The sequence below is a fragment of the Scyliorhinus canicula genome, chromosome 10 (assembly GCF_902713615.1).
Source record: "Scyliorhinus canicula chromosome 10, sScyCan1.1, whole genome shotgun sequence".
Classification (NCBI taxonomy): domain Eukaryota; kingdom Metazoa; phylum Chordata; class Chondrichthyes; order Carcharhiniformes; family Scyliorhinidae; genus Scyliorhinus; species Scyliorhinus canicula.
The window spans coordinates 96,807,634-96,823,692 of record NC_052155.1 but is presented as its reverse complement, the minus strand read 5'-3'; the positions used below and the strand labels follow the sequence as shown (position 1 = coordinate 96,823,692).

General features: G+C 42.1%; 1 protein-coding gene across 2 annotated transcripts in view; it reads left to right on the top strand.

Moving 5' to 3' along the window:
- Positions 1–16,059, top strand: part of LOC119972531 (zinc finger protein PLAG1-like) — a 71,439-nt gene that overhangs the window by 41,274 nt on the left and 14,106 nt on the right. The window contains exon 2 of one of the 2 annotated variants that reach the window (XM_038809393.1): positions 9,889–9,940. The exons of the other annotated variant lie outside the window; for it this stretch is intronic. The gene's annotated coding sequence lies outside the window, so the exon portion shown is untranslated. The remainder of the gene's footprint in view (positions 1–9,888; positions 9,941–16,059) is intronic. 2 annotated transcript variants of the gene reach the window in all.

The window sequence follows — 16,059 nt, the reverse complement described above, 5'->3', positions numbered from 1 at the left end:
GTTCAGCACAACATAGTGGGCCGAAGGGCCTGTACTGTGCTGTATTTCTCTATGTTCTATATACTCCTCATTCAGCTTTTGCACTGACAGATGTCTAATTAATTTCTACAATAGCTTCCCTTCCTTGACTGTAGACAACAAATTATGCTTTTTTCTGAAATGCTCACCATGGGTGATATCTGCTGATTATTTTGACATGATTGCATTGACAGAAATGTAACTTATTTTCTCCCTGTAATTACAAAAAAGCGTCAGGCATATCGGGCAGGATGACGGTCATCACCTTAGAGCAGGAACTAAACTGTTGTGCCACTTTAAACAAACTGGCAGGGTGACGCAGTGATTAGGATTGCTGCCTCATGGCACCGAAGACCGGGTTCAATCCCGGCCCTAGGTCACTGTCCCTGTGGAGTTTGCACATCTTCCTGTGTCTGCATGGGTCACACCCACACAACCCAAAGATGTGCACAGTAGATGGATTGATTGACAAGGCAAAATTGCCGTGTAATTGGAAAAATAAAAAACAAACTGGCAACGCTACTGAGAACCAGTGCATAGCCAAATTGTCCCAGTAAGTCAGAATTAACTATATACAAAATGCAATATTTTCAAAAAGTCTAGTTTTTGGGCAGCCGGATTTTGGACATCATACCTGCAACATAAACAGACATTGCTGCAAGTCTGAGTTTGTCTCTTAGCTTTCTCTCAACTGGCCGCTTCCTATTACAAACAGTAGCAACGATATCCCTTATCTGTAAGAAGTCAGCCAACACCTTGCCTTCAATTCTAAGTGCAGGTATACTGCACTGCCGAAGATAATAACAGCATCCTGCAGGTTGGGCACTGACATTCAGAAACCGTGCCTACAGCCTCAGACTAAATTGACATTGAGAACGTGAAATCTCTTTTTCATACAATGTTATAGGTTAGCAATGGAACCACATATGGTTAACAATCTAGGAAAACGTTCAATGTCTCCTAATTAATTCAATCCAATGATACTTAATGGGCTGATAACACATTTTCCTGATTTTTGCATCAGATGATGGGAATGGGAGTTATTCTGGCAGAGCATTAATTATTTATGGCAAATGGACAGCAGATTGGCTAACCATCAAAAGTTGTTGCTTCTTGGAATGATTGAGTGGCCAAGAAATTATGCAATGATGTAACTTTGAGCCAAAGTAAATACTGTCCTGGTTTGCAGATCTCTTGTAGGGGGTGAAGCAAAGCTCTTGCAATGTGTCTTGAGGAAATCCTCTAGAGCAGTGCTTCTCAAACTATCTGATGTGGCAGACCGGCAGTTTTTTTTTCAATGTGTTTGAGACCGGTGAGCGAAACAAGCCAATCCAGGATTACTGTCTCTTTCTTTTCTGGAAACACTCCACGTACCGGCAGACGATGGCTCGCGTACCGGCACCGGTACACGTACCACACTTTGAGAGGCACTGCTCTAGAGATCACTACAGCCTAGTTATTTGGGTATCTGCAAGACTATCTGTATATTCTACAATGCTCTATTCAATTCTCGTGTTCAGCTTTTCTGCTGTTCTATCTCTTGCTTCTCTGAAATGAATCCACATTACGAAAGCCATACGACAAACTAACTACAGTGATGCAAATTTCTTGAAAGCATAATCCTGACCCCTATTCTACAATTTAAATAGGCTAAACTTCAGTCTGGTACTCCTGAGCTAGGGGTCACCTAAATTGTATGGAGGCAAAGGACCTCCCCCTGTGTTTCTTCTCAGCCTGCTCAACACTATTATTCAAAGCTGTGTGAGGAAAATACAAGTAGTTATAAGGGAGTTATATTTATATTGTAATGTTAGAAATAAGGTATAATTTTAAATGGGTTTAATTTAGTGTTTATGTGAGGAAAGGTAAACCTATAGTTAGATTCATGCTAGGGTGTTTGTATGTGGGTGGATGTTGGTTTCAATTCTAATTGATCCTATTGTTTAAAGATAAGTTATGGTGTGAAAAGTTCTTTTTAAATCATGGAGAAGTAAAAATCGTTGATTCACAAATAGGGCTACTTTTAGGATAGGAAGGCTTTTTGAGTTCAGTTCTAATTGGTTTTATAGCAGTTGGAGATAGGTAGTGAGAGGGAAGACAGCTCTACTGGAAGTAGTTGGTTTACAAACTAGAGAGGGAACATCTTTCAATTTTGCTAAAAGAAAAGCCATACTATGGAGTAATGCTTAATAATAATATTTATTGTCACATATAGGTTTACATTAACACTGCAATGAAGTTACTGTGAAAAGCCCCTAATGGTCACATTCTGGCACCTGTTCGGGTACACAGAGGGAGAATTCAGAATGTCCAAATTACCTAACATCACGTCTTTCGGGACTTGTGGGAGGAAACCGGAGCACCCGGAGCAAACCCACGCAGACATAGGGAGAACATGCAGACTCCACACAGACAGTGACCCAAGCCAGGAATTAAACCTGGGACCCTGGTGCTGTGAAGCAAGTGATATCCACTGTGCTACCATGCTGCCCAAAAGAAAACAGATGCCAGAAATCTAAAGTCCAGCCAGTGAAGGAAACAAGAGAAGTTTCTAAGTCGCAGGTTAAAGGCACAATAACAGAGAACTGTTCAATAAAGAGCTGAGACGTTGGCTAGAGAAAAATCAAAAAGGCATAGGAAGTGATTAAGATTTGTGAGATTTTACTACAGCTAATGGCCAACACGAGTTGAAGTAATTGTGGAAATCGATGGCTGGACCTTGGTGTTTGTGTAAAACCATTTAAGACAAAGGAAACCTGAAAGGAGAAGTGGAAAACCTGGATGCTGAATTCCTTCGAGTGTAGAATGAAAGTTTTGTTTGAAACATTGGTTTGGCAAATCTGGAGTGGATCTTTTTAATGCAAACAGCTGATGGAAAGCATGGTTTTCTTGGTCCTCAATCTTTCCCTTAAGTTTCCTCAGGATTGCCACCGACCTAGAACATAGAACAGTACAGCACAGAACAGGCCCTTCGGCCCTCGATGTTGTGCCAAGCAATGATCACCCTACTCAAACACACGTATCCACCCTATACCCGTAACCCAACAACCCCCCCTTAACCTTACTTTTTAGGACACTACGGGCAGTTTAGCATGGCCAATCCACCTAACCCGCACATCTTTGGACTGTGGGAGGAAACCCACGCACACACGGAGAGGACGTGCAGACTCCGCACAGACAGTGACCCAGCCGGGAACTGAACCTGGGACCCTGGAGCTGTGAAGCATTTATGCTAACCACCATGCTACCGTGCTGCCCAAGTGGTGGTTAGCATGGTGTAACATGGAGATGGAAATCTCTTTATTTCTGTCTCCAGGGTGATGATCCGGTCGCTCTGGTCCCTCGAGGCATTTTCCATGTCCTTAGTCGCGTTTCCCTGGACCTCTATCGCCTTACTACCTTGTTCTCAATCTTAATTCAATCCTTCAGTTCCTTTATGAGGATCTTCTTCCATCCATCCTCCGGTGGGGATGAGGAACTCATTTTGCGGCTTGCTGGCATTCTTCACTCTGGTGTGGCTGGGGCCCCCCACCCTGTGGGTCTGCTGATCTCACCTCTCCTGTCCTTTGCAGCAGCTTCTGGTCTCTTTGAGGCCCCTGGAGCTCCTACTTACCAACATTTCTCCTTGTCTGTGTGTTGTAGAGTGAGGGAATGTTTTTGTCTGATTTTTGCAGGCTAATTTTGGTTAAAAGTGCCTATTTTCTAGTTCTTGGAGGAGAGCCACCTTGTGTGCGTCTGCTCGGCACATCCCCATCAAGTCAGCGGTTTGAAAAGTGGGGTCTTTGTAAATGGAGTGAGGAAATCCTCGTGACAGTTATCTGGGGGGGGGGTTGAAAGAGCAATCTACAGAAAATCGGTTGAGTGGCACTGGCCATTTTACTTTAGAGTGGGGGTTACTTTTGAAGAGAAGGGAGGAATAATGGTGTATTACATCATGATCAAACTTTGTTTAATACATTTTTCCTTGCTGTTAAAAAATAATTAGTGATCCTGTGACTCAGTTCCTCTATGTTTGCTAGAAAATGTAAAAATTTATGATCTTTTGAGCCAGGGTTCCATTCTGGGATATTCCTATTCAATTATATTAACTAGGATCTTAACAGCTGCAACATACATAGGATCTGCAGCGCATTTCACTCCAGTTGCGTGCCTCATCTCATCTTGTGCATGCCTGTGTGGTCCTAGCAAGGATTCACAATAACTTTGCCTATATTTGAGACTTTCCCTGACTTGTGGGCAATTCACGTGGTTAATTGTATCATTTATGGGACAATTTGATTTATGTGGTTTATGTGTTCTGCAATCATCAGTTTGTATATTAACATCTGTTAATATACAAATAATATATTTATATATTAACAGAAACCTGGAGGGAGTCATTCGTAAGAATATTCTCTCTTCTAGACTGGATTAAGCCAGTGCCATTTTACTGCTCCACTCCAGATTAGTAAAAAGTCTTAAAAAACTTTGATGAAGATAACAAGGCTTAAAAATAAAAAGTTACAATGCAGCTGCTGAGCCAAGGAAGCATTCATCTTAACATGCCACCAGGGAGCCCAAGCAAAACGCAGATCGTTGGGAAAATCCTTCAGTACAGGAACTATACCAAAAGGAAGATGGTCATGGTTGTTGAATTACGGGGGTGGGGGTGGCACGGTGGAGCAGTGGTTAGCACTGCTGCCTCACGGTGCCGAGGTCCCAGGTTCGGTCCCGGCCCCGGGTTACTGCCGTGTGGAATTTGTACATTCTTCCCGTTTCTGCGTGGGTTTCACCCTCAACCCAAAGATGTGCAGGTTAGGTGGATTGGTCACACCAAATTGCCCCTTAATTGGAAAAAAAATAATAATTGGGTACTCTAAAGTTAAGAAAAAAAATAGTTGTTATATTATTGTAGCCTCATTACATTACAGAGTTATTCAGTTGAAACCTTGGCTCACCCATTTTTGGCTGACTCATCAACAACCTCCCCAGTATTAGATGTAAGACTGTCTCCTAGTTTAGCAGGTTTCAGTTCCATTCAGGATTCCCTTGTTAATGAAGCAGCCATGTTAACTTACAGCAGGATGTAATAATATTCAGGCTTGAACGGAGACGTGGCAGGTTGGCGGAAACCACAATGTTCATGAACTTTACCATTCAATGCGAGGCAATCTGCATCTCTCCTACGGAGCTGAATACCAAACCACTGGTTCACTATGGCTTCGATATGCACTACAGCAACTAAACAAAGGTTTGATTGACATCTCTCAGTCCCTCTACTGTGAGAGAGAACGCCAACAAAATCAGAGGAATTTCATAACCATACCTAGGGGTACTATAGCAATCTGGGATGGCCACTTACAAGCAGGGACAGTGAAACACGCAAAGCCTCATGGGTAAAATGGACAAAGCAAGATTCAGGCAGGCTCAGAGCCTGAAATGTATATTTGCAAGCAAGAAGTCCAGACGATATCGAAACTCCAACCAATTAGCATTTTGATGGGCCGATTAGCATTTGATGGTCCATCTTCACCAAGACAAAGAACTGGTACTCGAGCGACCAGTACAGTAAACAATGGGGTCAGTAACCGCTTGGGACACGCCCAGCCATCCAGGCCCCCACCCATTTATTGGTTAGGAATCAAATCAAGTGATCAGGATCACCCAATTAGTAGGGTCCAAACTGAAGGATCGCCCAAAAGAGCACAAAAACCCCCAAGTATAAGAAGAGAGTCCGCCATATGTTCGTCCTCTTGGACCCGGCATCCCGGCTACGCCCGTTTCCAAGTGCAGCACCACCAGAAGCAAGTCCAAGTTCAACGCTCGCTACCAGACGGATGAGCCTAGCTAAGCAGCAGTTACTTCTCCAGACTCGATAGATCCAGAATCGAACAACGGCCTCTGTTCCTCTGACCTAAGCCGGGTGACTGAAGTTAAGTACAGGTTGTCTTAGTTGATAGGTGTAGTTAACTAGTAGTGTTTATGTTGCATGACTAATTGTGTGTAAATAAAGTACCCTTGACCTTGAACTAACTAACTTATGTTTGGCTCTTGAAAATGAAATGAAATGAAAATCGCTTATCGTCACGAGTAGGCTTCAAATGAAGTTACTGTGAAAAGCTCCTAGTCGCCACATTCCGGCGCCTGTTCGGGGAGGCTGTTATGGGAATTGAACAGTGTTGCTGGCCTGCTTGGTCTGCTTTCAAAGCCAGCAATTTACCCCTGTGCTAAACAGCCTCTCTTTGATCGATAGCCGGTTGAACCTTGTGGTGGTATCATTTGATACCTGGCGACTGAGCATTAGAACATAGATATCCAAAAGAAAAAAGGGCAAACCCACTGATTGCCGTAGTTGGAACAGAGCCACAGGAAAAGAAAGGCAACAGTACATATTATACATAGGGACGGCACGGAGGCACTGTGCTTAGCACTACTGCCTCACAGCACCAGGGACCTGGGTTCAATTCCAACCTTGGGTGACTGTGTGGAGTTTGTACATTCTTCCCGTGTCTGCATGGGTTTCCTCTAGGTGCTCCAGTTTCCTCCCGCAGTCCAAAGATGTGCTGGTTAAGTGGATTGGCCATGATAAATTGCCCCTTAGTGTCCAGGAACGTGCAGGTTATGTTATGGGTTGATGGGAATAGGGCCGGGTGGACAGGGTAGCAGATGTGGGTAGAATTCTCATTCAAAGGATCGGTGCAGACTCGATGACCCGAATAGCCTCCTTCTGCACTGTGGGTATTCAACGGTTATCTACCCAATACCACAGACTGTCCCAGTTTAGGAGAAGGGTCAGCTCCATCCTTGCAAGGAAACTGCAAACGGACAGTGAAAGTGTCTTATTACAGAGATAGATGATGCTAACAATTATTTTTTTTTTTAAAGTCAAGATCAAAATCTGCCTTTAAGAATTGTGTCTTTGACACAATTTGTTACTTTGTATTGTTTGGTATGGTTTTGGCAGCTGCAAAATAAATAGTAAAAATGAATGAAGTTTTGTGCTTTTACAGTACGAGGTGAGGGAGTGCAACTGATGTAATCCAATGGAACAGTTTCTGTCTGATCCAAGAACAATAGTCTTTAAAATGACAAATTGCTGTGCAAGAATAATTAACCATTGACTTCATCTGCTTCAATTTCAAGAGAATTTAACCATATTATGAAATGGGTTTATGTAGTAAAAGATGCAGTATAAATATACTGATCGATATGTCAGACAAAATATAATGCCAGTTCTTTTGGACAGAGAAATCATAACAATGCTGAGTGACTGGTTCATCTACTTACTTTAATGTTGCGAGTAGAGATCGGGAACTTCAACTCTGACTTTGGAGCATCTGGAATGGCGGTGCTCGTGCACAGACCAGCATTTTAACATTCATTGGGGTTAGAGACCCTGTGCAAGAGGGGAAATTGTGTGAAAGTCCTGGTTTGAAAACAGGAAGAGGACGCCATCGAGAAGAAGAGTCCCAAGCAAGGGATGGCGAGATCTTAGCGAAAGAGCGGACAGAGAGGTCCCAGTTCAATTAAAGACAGCTTTTTAAAAATACTCCAAATAGCAAAAGTAGCAAATTTCAAGGGGTAAATGGAAGCTCTGGTAATTGAAGAGGGCTCTAATGAATCCCTGAAGATCCAAGAAGGCAGCCAAAAGGTTGGTGATTCCATGCTACAGACCGTTCGGTAGTGTCCTCAGTGTGCAAGTTGGTGAGTGTATACTCAAGAATCCAGGGGAATGGAATCTTGATAGAGGAGTCTGAAGCCCTGCAAAGTAACCTGTTATTGATGCCATCTGAGTTTGAGTGACGTTTTGGAGAGATCTCAGGTTAGATCTTCAAAGGTGAAGACTGGAATCCCTCGGAGGGAGACAAAGTTTCAGTGAGATTGGTTGACTCAGTGTTACTGATGTCTGGGTGGATTATGAAATCCATGGACTCTGTCTTGGTTGTATTTGCACAGTGTGTTGTGTTCAACCACAGTTGGCTGGTTAATTCATACATACCTCATAGATATAAATTGTTTTCACTTTATGACCTTGTATAGTAAAGTTTATTTTTGTTTGTCCAAAACCCCTGGAATTTTGTGGCTTTCTTCACTGATCAGATATATTGGTTACTAACCAGATTTCACCCACAACTTGGTGGTCTGGACTGCAACACATTTTAAATTTGAATGACAAGATACTCTGTTATTACTCTTGTATAAAAGGAGGGGTCTTTTTCAAATCGTAGTCTGAAAATTTCAGAAGAATCAATTTGAAGTGAACCAATTTGTCTCAGACTCGTGAAAGAGAAAAATTACTTTGACTTTTTAAGAAAGTGCGACAAGAAATTCAAGAAGCCATATATCAAAGGACAGTTTTTTTTAATGAGTTAGCTTAGACTTAGAATAAACAGTTGCACTGTTGTTTAATTCTCTGTATAATTAGGCAAAGGGATGTCAAATGTAAACACAAGAACATGAAATCCAGCTTATTGAACCTGCTCCACCATTCAACAAGATGAACTCCGCTTTCCTACCAGTAACTCTTGGATTCCCTGAGACACCAAAAATTGTCTACCCCTACCTTAAATATAGTCAACAATGGAGCATCTCCTCTGACATAGAGAATTCCAAAGATTTACCAGTCTTTGAGTGAAGAAATTTCTCCTTCAGTCGGGTCAGTGCATTATCCTGTAACTGTTACTTATGTACTTGTGTGTGTTTTTTGAAAACTGCAAGAGTTGTTCTTTAGATATGCCCAACAATTATCAGACAGGGATTAACAGACAGGGTTTGCCTTGTTTTTACTTTCCACATTACAAAAATTTGACCTTCATCTCAACGCAAGAAACAAATGTTAGTAGGCATAAGGAGATGGGTTTCAGCCGCAGAGGTAATCTCAGTTCTAGAAGCCAAATAATTCTGGGTAAGGTGATTGGAAAAGACCCAAAAACCAAGTGCATTTTCAATTATTGTTGTAGTGCAAATGTGGTATCCATTTCATTCTCATCTGAGTACTTGTCTGCAAAATCTGGCTTCACAGCATAGAATCCCTACAGTGCAGAAGGAGGCCATTCGGCCCACTGGGTCTGCACCGGCCCTTTGAAAGAGCACCCACTTAGACCAAATCCGCCGCCCTGTCCATGTAACCTCACCTAACCTTTGGACACTAAAGGGCAATTTAACATATTTATTTTCCATTCTAACGTGTTTTTCCTCGAAAATGGCATCCAAGGCACATGCCTCACTCAAATGGTAGCACCACAAGTATGCATGTGTCCAGTGGAAGTCAGATTTTGATGTCAACACATTGATTTGACATCAATGTTGCCAATTTGGACTTCAACACTCCAGCTATTGACCACTCTTAAATTCACACAGCTGAACATAGGTGAAGCAGGAAGTATCTCCCACCAGCGCTGGAGCATCATTTATTTTGCTGGTTGCTTATTGATTTCTACTGGCTATTGGTTTGATTGCTCAATTGTTTTATGGTTTACAAAGTTACTCAAGGTTCCTCCTATCCTTGTTCAGTGAGGGACAAATGCCTCAGATGCTTACATTAAATGAAGGAGATCCTCACTGAAATCAGCCATAACAACCTCTGGGCACAATAAGGACAGCATTGCCCGTGGTCATGTAAGTCATGACCGTCTATGCATTTGGCTCTTTCTATGCTGGAGCAGGAAACCATTGCAATATATCCTAATTTACCGCCATTACATGAGGAGGACACATAAGCTCTGTCTTCCAAGAGAACAGAGCAAATTTAATTCTCCTGTCCAAAAAGAGCGAACGCATAGCTTTGCAACAATTTCTGGCTTTCCTCGGGTACAAAAGTGTACCCATTGACACCAGGCACTGCAAGTCAACTCTGAGATAAATAATAATAATAACCTTTTATTGTCACAGGTATGAAGGTACTGTGAAAAGCCCTGGTCACCACATTCCAGCGCCTGTTTGGGTAAGCTGGTACGGGAATTGAACCCGCGCTGCTGGCTTTGTTCTACATCACAAACGAGCTATCTCGCCCATTGAGCTATACCAGCCCTGTACCGCAATCAGAAGGGATTGTACTTCCTCATTGTTCAACAGTTGTTCAAACAATGCTTTCACTCTGGACGGCCCTGGAGGCCTGCAGTATGCAAAGTGCGTGCCAAGTTTCTTCATTGCTGCATGTTACATGGCCTAGCCATCAAGAGGACAAAGCCCTTGCCACTAGCTATACAGTGCCCAGCTAAGGCGGAGAAAGGTTTAGGGAAACCAATATGACCCCTTTCTATCTGGAATATCAGTGGTAGATTCATCAGAATACCAGTGAACACAACCCTAGATCCCCTTTCAGCAACAGTTCCACACTTTACTATTACATAAGAACTAGGAGCAGGAGTAGGCCATCTGGCCCCTCAAGCCTCCTCCGCCATTCAATGAGATCATGGCTGATCTTTTGTGGACTCAGCTCCACTTTCTGGCCCGAACACCATAACCCTTAATCCCTTTATTCTTCAAAAACTATCTATCTCTATCTTAAACACATTTAATGAAGGAGCCTCAACTGCTTCACTGGGCAAGGAATTCCTAGATTTACAACCCTTTGGGTGAAGAAGTTCCTCCTAAACTCAGTTCTAAATCTACTTCCCCTTATTTTGAGGCTACGCCCCCTAGTTCTGCTTTCACCTGCCAGTGAAACAACCTGCCCGCATCTATCCTATCTATTCCCTTCATAATTTTATATGTTTCTATAAGATCCCCCCCCCCCTCATCTTTCTAAATTCCAATGAGTACAGTTCCAGTCTATTCAACCTGGGACCTGAGCTATCCCTGCACCCTGCCCTGGGTGCAGCTGTTCTTACCTGTGTTTCATCATGGCTAGTGCCCACCTCTAAGCTGTCCTCCTAAAATATATGCAGCGTAGTATTTGAGCTGATGCTGCAGATTGGGAGCAAATGATGGTGTTTTTGAGTCATTGTTTTCTTGCTATTTCATCTTGCTGTTCAACCGCTCCACGGCATGGCCACATTGCAGTTGTTTGGCATCCAAAGGGAGAAAGTAACAATGGTAGGTTAGTAATGAGGGGAGGTGGGGAAAGGAGGAGGTTCATGCTTATGTTGTCTTCCAACTTGTAAAATAAGAGTTTTGTTTTGGTAATGTGCCGACCATGGTGGAATAATTGTGCAGGTTAGAGGATATGACATTTAAAGATAAATTCACATGAGGTTGATTAATTATTTTTTTTAATTTGCTGGCTGGGAAGACAGATTTTCCTTATTAGACAACATTATTAAACCAGGTGGGTTTTAATGACAATTGATGAATGGTTTCCTGGTCATTATTAGACTTTTAATTCCAGATTTTGAATTCAAATTTCACCATCTGCCGGGTTGTGATTTGAACCTGGGTCCCTGGATTACTAGTCCAGCGACAATACCACTATCCTACTGCCACCCCATGGCTAGAATCTTAAGCATTGATGCCTGAAAGCTTGTCTAGAGGACTTCTCTCCTCCTGTTCATGACCTCCAACAAGGCATCCAGTATAGCATCAAATAATCTTTTTAGTACACTCTTTCTGCCCTTTTACACTGTTGTTCACTTCCTTCTGTGACTAGTTCCAGCATTTATTCCAGCCATAATACACCTTTTAAAAGTGATGATTTGCTTTAAGCTAACACTGAGGCATGCATCCACTGAGCAGTATGCTTATTGTGTAAGGCAGTAGGCAACACAAAGTTGGCTTGCTGTCTGTATCAAACCTGATGACCTTGGGTAAATTGTATATTGCAGCACCTGCACCTGTTTTTGGACTTTGTCCAATTAGTTAATATTACATTATGTACTGGAATGAAGTATTTTCAAGCTATTATGTATAAACCTCAGATTTTCCTCATGAAAAAAAGTTAAAGAAAAAGAAAAATAATTTAATGTGCTTTTCTCAACACGAGAATTTTGTATTTTCTCAGGGAGAAGTAGATTTCTTCCAAGTTTAATCCCCTTGGAGTTGTCAACATCTTGTTCGTAACCTGTATGATTTAGGTGTATTGTAGCACCTACAAGTTGGAATGACCATTTTTGATTTAACTTGAACTTTCACATTGAATCATCAGCAAATTAATTAAGCAAATAGCAAAGTCTTTCCTGCTACTGTATTTAGCATCTAAACACATTCATAAAACGGTCATTAATATTTTTAAACAAGTGTCAAGATAAATCAAGCCAATCCTTTCCACTTATCCCTCGCAACAGAAAATGCCTTTCAAATCACCTCAGGATATCCGCAAGAGCAGTTAGCTTCTAATTGACTAAGGAAGTACAACAATTAATTGGGAATTAGATATTACAGGACATATTTCAAAACAATAGGGAAAACAGGGAGGTGGAGCAGCTGTACTTATTCGGATAACAATGGCAATAGAAAAAAGCTGAGCTATTGGCAAGACAAAATAAAATCCATATTGATAGAGATAAAAGGTAATGAAAAATCAATTTCATTAATAGGCAAAGTCTACTAATAGTGAAAAGAGATGGAGGAAGAAACATTCAGACAAATTTGAGAAATTAGTAAAAACCATAGAACAATAATGGAGGATTTCAACTGATATTAATTGGACAGAAGAGGTAGGTAAAAGGGGATAAGGGAATGGAGTTCCTACAATGTGATTTCTTTCAAAGCCCAACAAGGGAAGATTCCCATTACTCTATCACATAATGAATGAATCAGAGCAGATAGGGGGGACATCTCGGCAATGGTGGTCATAATGGAGGACAATAGTTATGTTAATAGATTGAAGAAAAGCTGATGACAGGTGAGAATATCACTTTTAAAAATAAAATGGGCAACAATAGTACTCAACAATGAAGGAGAACAACAATGTGTTCAGAGTATTCTGCTAAAAGGAAAGAACAAATGAGACTGTTGATGAATGAAGACAAATGGGAAGAGTCGAGTGTTAGGAAAGAGGAAAGTACATAGTCAGCAGAGGAGTACTCGGCGAGAGCACACGGCTAAGAGATGAGGAGATATGTCAAAACAATTACGGAGGCAAAGAGGAACATAGAACAAAACAGTAAAATATTTCACAGACAAATCAATAATTTTTTTTAAATGATGGGCAGCACAGTGGAGCAGTGATTCCACTGCTGCCTCAATGCTGAGGACTAGGGTTCAATCACAGCCCCGGATCGCTGTCCGTGTAGAGTTTGCACATTATCCCCGTGTCTAAGTGGGTCTCACCCTCACAACCCAAAGATGTGCAGCGTAGGGGAATTGGCCACGCTAAATTGCCTCTTAATTGGAAAAAAGGAATTGGGTATTCTAAATTTATTTTTTAAATGATGGGATAAGACCATTACAGGATACACAGGATAAAGCCACAGGTGATGATATTAAACCATAATTTTGCCTTTGTATTTACCAGGGGATAGAAGATTACATTGAATAATGAGATAAGTACATTTAAAATAAAGGGATGTAATGAATAATTGAACAAACTCAGGATAAAATCTCTATTGCTGATGGTTTGAATCCACATATTTATTTAAAAATCTAGGGAAGAAATAGCAGAGACAATACTTTTTTGATATTTTGTTAGAAAAAGGACTAGACTGGCAGTTAGCGAATGTAAAAGGTGAAAGAACATGTCCGGGAAAAATATAATAATGAATGGAATGGACTTAAAAACCAAAAACCTTGCTGACCAGCCTATTTGATTTCTTTTTTTGAGTAAGGAACAGAGAACATCGACAATGGTAATGCAATAGATTTAATTTATCTGGATTTTCAAAGGGCCTTCAACACGTGTCCCAAAATAGACTAATGAATAGGTCAGAGAATGAGAGTCAGGGAAAAGTGGCAGAATGGGTTGCTGGATGGTTTCAAGACCGAAAGCAGAGAATAGGAGTAAAGGAGAGTTATTTGGAGTGGCAGAAGTTGGGAAGTTTTGTGGTCTTCATAATTGGCTTTCCAATGTCTGAATTCAAGCATGGCACCAAACATGCATGTAATGGGGGCAGAGATAAGTCAATACTGAGATAAGGGACTGCAAAAGTTTATAAGAGGACACATTGGCAAATAATTAGCAAATGCAGTTGAGTAGAGATAAAATTTGATGCAGTACATTTTGATTGAAAGAATAACGAAGTAGCTTATTACTTCAGTGCCAGGGAAAAACAAAGGGATCTTGAACTAAAGACACACCAACTAAAATGACACTACGGACCACAAAAAAAAATCAATAGAAATGGACGCAATTTTTCAGAAAGTCATTTGTGGCGAGTTTAGCTGGGAGTTCCCCACCGCTGTGTTTCAGCCCTGGGAGTTTCTCACCAGTTCACTTGCTTTTTCATCACTGGGTAGTTGAATTCCGAGATTGGGCCTCCATTTTTATACGGTGCCCCGGTCTCCAAGTGAGCTTGTCCCCCTCATGGGCAATGCCACCCACATCACCCTCCTCTCTCTCCCCCAACCCACCCTCCCCCACCCAAAGTTAGGATACCCCACTATGGGGTCCCTGGGGCCACCCCCTTACATGCCCCCTCCCCCTTCCAGAAACCCCATCCATCACACCCCCAACCTCCCAGAGACTCCTTCGTACCTGCCCAGCACCATCCTTTTTATCCTCCCCTCCACCCTCCTTTCATGGGCATGGCACCCTCCATCCCTTACCCTTGCACTATCATCGTGGCACCCAGGCAGTGCCCCTGCCAGCTTGGAAGTGCCAAGGTGCCATCCTGGCAATGCCAAAATGTCCAGGTAGAGAGCTATGGGGTTAACCAGCCCTATCCCTTGCCTCCCAGGGGACTCTGACGGCCTGGGAGACCCAGCCCAGGTACAATTCCACCTTGGCCACGTTTGTGTGGACCAGTACTGAACTGCACCCAGCTGCAGCCTTCCTAGGGAGGCTGGTAGATATCGTATAAGCAGGCCTCGAGTAGGCTTTAAGGCCTATATGCGTGGGTACTGCTTGGTTCTGCCCATTGTGGGCAGGTTCCTGATCCCGATGCCTCATGGGACTTGGGTAGATCCAGCGATGCGTTGTGGCTGTTGAAAAGCCTGCAGGAGGCTTCACCTGGGATCTACCGGCCATTGGGGAGTGTCTGGCCTGTAGATTGTGCCCTATGTTTCTAAAGTGATAGAATTGAAAAGTAGAAAAATTATGCTCAACACTAACACGGTTCTGGTCACCATTTTATGAAAAGGATATAGAAGCGCTGGAGGAGGTGCAGAGACGATTTAAAGAGATTATTCCAGAAATGCGTGTACACCTATCAGGAGAGGATTGACAACCCGGTGTTGTTTCTTCTTGAAAAAGAAAGCTGAGAGTATGACCAAATAGAGATCTTTAAAACTCTGAAATGTTTGGATAAAATGAATTGAGAAAGAATGTTTCCTGGCTCTGGGTCACTGTCCGTGTGGAGTTTGCACGTTCTCCCCGTGTTCACCCCCACAACCCAAAAATGTGCAGGTTAGGTGGATTGGCCATGCTAAAACTGCCCCCTAATTGTAAAAAATGAATTTGTGAAAAATAGAAAGAATGTTTCCTGTTGCAGGGAAGAGCATTTGAGGCCATCCACGAGGTAATTATCAACAAATCCAATAGAACATTCAGAATAAACTTCCTTCACCCAAAGAGTAGTGGACTGTGGAACTCACTACCATGGACGGAATAGTATAGATGCAGTTAAGGGAAAGCTAGAAAAGCATTTAAGGGAGGGGGAATAGATGGTTACGGAAGGTAAAACAGAAAAGCTTGCATGGACTGATTAGACTAACTGGCTTGTTTCTGTGCCATATATCCAATTTAGCCCTATGCCAGATTTTGCTAGCAACACTCACTTTACAAACATGTAAATTGGATAGCAACTTCCAGTGACCACAAATGCACAATTAAAAATGTAAATCAGGAAATTGTTGTCCACAATGCCCTCCTTCAAAAGCTGTGGAATAATGGTTTAGTTGCAGAGACTCAATTAATATACCGAATGGCATAAAGTGCTGTACGTATCTGATGGATACCTTCCCAGCTTGTCTTGAAGGTTAGAACATGTCCATTCCACTCTAAATACGCTTTTACAACCAAACCACCTC